Consider the following 4,960-nt stretch of genomic DNA (forward strand, 5'->3'; position numbering starts at 1 on the left):
ATGAACTGGAGCCCATATAGGATTCTGGTGTTTGCAAGACAAGGATTTAACCATTGAGCCATTGCTTCAGGCCCTGTTGTCAGGAGTTTTTAAGCTCACATTGACACACATTGATCATCCAATCAATTTAGTTGGTGCCTATCACAAATCATTCAGTCAGCTTAAGCAGTGCACATTACAAAGCATCCATTCAACACTGGTGGATTCAGTGAACATAAGTTCAGACCTCCTGATTAAGTCAATCAGCTAACAATTGTGTTTACAGAAGCAGATACCTGCAGTTAGCTATTCTCAAAACTTAGTGAAGGAACCAAAGTAGAATTGCATCTGACCGCTGCTGTGGGTACACCCCAGCTACACCCTGTTGCAATCCTGGCTTATGTAGTTTTTCTATCCTGTTGGTTTTCCCCTGAGAAAATTTGAGTTTCTGAATTATTTGGTGAGGATTTCAGGCTAGAGAAGAAATAGGAAGACACGTTTAGTTTACTGTTGTTTCAGATGAATTTATTTTACTTTTAAGTGTTTCCATTTACTTGAAATGCAGAAGAGAAAGATGAGAGAGCCGAGAGAGAGAGAGAGAGAGAGAGAGAGAGAGAGAGAGAGAAACTTCCCATCTCTTGGTTTTATACTGAAATGGTTACAATGGTTAAGCCTTCCACATGGATGACAGAGTCCCAAGAATTTGAACCATCTTCTTGCTGCTTTCCAGAATGTATTAGCAGGAAGTCAGTTTAAAACCAGAGTATGTGTTTTGAAGAATTGAACTTGCATTATTTTTAACATATTGTTTACTCAATACTATGTCAATTAATTCCATAGCATTGTATATTGATGCTGATATTTTGTTGGGGCTTTTAACTGACCGGAACTTTACTCTGTTAGCTCTACCCTCAGACCAGAGAAGGTCTCTCCAAGAAGCCACTGATCTTATCTGGACAATAAGATGCTGGACTTTATGCTAGGTATATGATTGCAATGAAGGAATCTCAACTGAATTTGAACTGTGGTTATGCAGCAAGGTGGAGGAATCCACTATGTGGGGAGGGGTGTAGGAGGGGTGGGGGAAATCCCAGTGCCTATAAAACTGTATCACATAATACAATGTTAATAACAATTAAAACTAATAAATAGAGCTTAAAAAAAAAACAAAACCAGAGTAGCCAGGGCTTCAACTGGTACTCCAGTACAGGATGTGCACCTCCAAAAGGCTTGCTAAACTTTCGGTGCTACAGTTCTTGCCCCCCCAATAAAGTTATTTTAGATGTGAATCTCATTGAACTTTGATTTTACATTTTCCCTGTCTGTTTTCATTGGTCGGGATACATTTCATAGATGCTGTGCTTCATATTGCTTCTGAAGCTGAGGCACCTTTGTCTTTTGCAGTCCCTTTAAGAGCAATCAAACATGCTCTGAGCAAAAAAATACCCATTCTCTGTAGAACACAACATTTAAAAGAAATTTGCCTTTTTTGGGAATTCCAGAAAAAAGTCCAAATTGCTTCCCACTATCCTGCCTCCCATTATTGTTTTGCTTTTCATAGTTTTTGTTGTCCATTGCCATTGATGATCCAGAATATTTTGGGGGGGGAACAAATTTATTTTGCTTTTTCTGAAAATATCAGGAGTTACAAAAAAAAGTTGAATATCTGGCCACAGCAAATCCAAAATACATGCCAAAATAGCATTTGAAAATCATAGTTAACCCAAGAAAAACATGTTTAAAGAACAAGTTTAAGTGTATACTATATACAGCGAGATAGTTAACTAAAAAATAACATTGTTTTGTCAACAAACATACCTATCTTAAAAATAAAATGCTGAACAGCAATTTCCCGCACCTCACTCCCGCCCCCCACCCCAAAAGCCTCAATCAATTCCTACCCTGGATTCTGGTCATTTATAAATACTCAGATGTCAGTGAAAATAGTTGACAAAGCTGAGAAAAATCAATGAACGAATTCAGATTCCAACAAAACACAATATTGTGTTACTGGGGGAGTAGCTTGACCTTGTGTTACACTCAGGTTTTACCAAATAAATACAAATCAAATAAAAACAAACTATAACGTCAAAATTGCTCTATGCACTAGCAGCTTCACCCAGTTCCATAAAGTTGTACTCTGGGTAGGTGTATGTCCAATTTTATCCCCAGTCCCTTTGTCCTGCACTATCAAAATAAAAGTGTCCTTGTCTTATAGCAAATCAGCTGATGAAGGCACTAAGACCCTTTTTTCCCTGTTCTTCCACATGATGCTAATAACGTCTATCATCGTTTCAATAACATTTTATTCTCTTGAAAAGTTAACATTTTACCTATCTGGAGATACTTAAAGAAGCTCCTGCCCCATCCACATTAGCAAGGTGCTGCCTGTTCTCCTTGCCCCTCCCAATCCCTTCTAGCATGGTTTACCTATCAGTACAATTAAGGTAGGACAGAAAATGAGGTCCCTATTCTGTCTTGAATTATCACAACCACCTGTGCAGGACCTTAACATTCACGTCATTGCCTAGCCTTTTAAAGTTTCAGAACAAATCCATCTCCAAAAGCCCTTTCATATTCTCAATCTGGATAACAGCTTGCAGACTTGGTTTGTGTTTGCCTCTGTCAGCCTTTTGTAGTGGTTTTATCAGGAGTTCTTGAAAAAAAGCAAAAAATTCAGAGAATACTAATGGTGAACAAGAGCATTAAGTTGAAAGATACTCTTATTTCACAGAAATTCAGATCTGCCAGCTATGGCTGAATACTTCCTCTGCTTTCTGAGACAGTCTCAGGTTAAGCAGATTTCCAGGAGCTTCTCAATCAGTCGTGCAATAGTGCTGGGAAAATAAGAGGACACGCTATTCAATTGGGCATGGTCATTTTCCCAGGTGGATTTGAGATCTTTTGTATTATTTGTTCTCAGGCCTGCTGCAGAAACATTTCAATTTTTCTCTTTGTAACTACTGATGTGAGTTTTCTAGACTCAGTTTCTTGTCAAATATAAAATTGTCACTTTAACAAACAGCTTCTTTCTGGGATTTTTAACTTTCTGGATTGCTTAATCACTGATAAAAATGTATGCTAAGTTGGCTAGGTTTCTGTAGCCATTCTTGTTTTTACAGTGTTTAGCAAAGTGTGGCCTACAATTATTCTAAGTACAGGACAGCTTGCATTTAGAATGAAACAGTCAAGAAGTCTGCCCCTGGTAAATCACTAGGTTTTTGCATGGAGGAGGGGATTTATGTCTCTTCTTTGACCAGGTTTAGTTTTGGGTTTGTTTGTTCAACATTTTTGCATAAGTAGGTCTTTGGTGGAGTTCACCATTTTTTTCTAGCAATTTTAGAATGTCTTTCATTTCATCTCCCAAGTTCTTAATATCAACAACTCTCTGGAAAGCGCAGTATGCTCTAACATCAGCAATTCTTGTCATTAAACTGAGGGTAAAATTTGTCACAGTCAACCACTGATGGTGCACCAGGATGACCCTTGGTTTTCAGATGAGATACATATGAAATATACATTGGCCTCTGCCCAGCAATAGAAAAAGCCTTCAAAAATTTTTAAATGTCATCATTCACAAATCATACAAATGCTACAGTATGGCAAATATTCACTCAATCAGTAGACAGAGAAGATGCTGCGTTCCAGTTAACCAAAGCTCTTGAACATAATATGATATATGGTAAGTAAACCTGTTAAACTGAAGTAAAGGCTTCAATTTTTTAATGCTGTGTATTACCCTACTGTTTTGTTTGTTTTTCTTTTTTAACTGGAAAGTCAGATATATAGAGAGGAAGATCTTCCATCCGCTGATTCACTCCCCAAGTGGCTGCAACATCCAGAGCCAATCCAAAGCCAGGAGCCAGTAGCTTCCTCCAGTTCTTTCGCTTGGGTGCAGGAACTCAAGACTGGGCGGTCCTCCACTGCTTTCCCAGGCCACAGGCAGGGAACTAGATGGGAAGTGCGACTGCTAGGAATAGAACCAGCACCCATATGGGATCTCAGGGATGCAAGGCAAGGACTTTAGCTGCTAGGCTACCATGCAGAGCACCACCCTACTGTTTCCATGTTGATATTACATTTTCACCGAACATGTGCATTTCTTCTCTGGGACAAGTTCTGCTAATAAATAACTTGCTTGCTAAATCTTTGAATGTTTTTGAACAATAGCTTTACACTTTTAATATTCCAGAATGCATTCAAAATAACCAACATCCTTACTTGTCAAATGGCTGTGATTTACAACTGTTGGGACAGTTACTAAATTTCAGAGTCTAATGCACCAGGTAAGGCATGTTGGCGTGAGAGAAGAGTCCATGCAAAACCCTGGAGAGGTAGCTTTCATTGTACAGAATTTCTTCGTGTCCTCTGTTGTACTGGTGTATTAAAGGAACTTAAAGACCATACTTCTCAACCACTAACCTTATCAGCAATGTCTGTAGGTCTATGCCTAAGATCATCCTCTTTCACCTCACATCTTGCCTTCAAAAACTGCAACAATGAACTGTCGGGAGTTTTTTTAATACAAAGAAATGTTAAAATATTAAAAACAGATCTAACAAGAAAAACACAAATACAAAAACACCAAATAGGGGCCCGGCGTGGTGGCGCAAGTGGTTAAGGTCCTCACCTTGCACGCCCGGGATCCCATATGGGCGCTGGTTCTATCCCGGCAACCCAGCTTCCCTTCCAACTCCCTGCCTGTGGCCTGGGAAAGCAGTCGAGGACGGCCCAAAGCTTTGGGAACCTGCACCCGCGTGGGAGACCTGGAAGAGTCTCTTGGCTTCGGATCGGCATAGCATGGGCCGTTGCGGCTCACTTAGGGAGTGAATCATTGGGCGAAAGATCTTCCTCTCTGTCTCTCCTCTCTGTATATCCGCCTTTCCAATAAAAAAAATAATAAAAAAACACCAAATAAATCATATCTAACCCACCCAATCTATGCTTCTGCAGCATGAACAGGAGTACACAAAATATAAAA

The sequence above is a fragment of the Ochotona curzoniae genome, unplaced genomic scaffold (assembly GCF_017591425.1).
Source record: "Ochotona curzoniae isolate NIBS_2020 unplaced genomic scaffold, NIBS_Ocur_1.0 contig_3498, whole genome shotgun sequence".
Taxonomy (NCBI): domain Eukaryota; kingdom Metazoa; phylum Chordata; class Mammalia; order Lagomorpha; family Ochotonidae; genus Ochotona; species Ochotona curzoniae.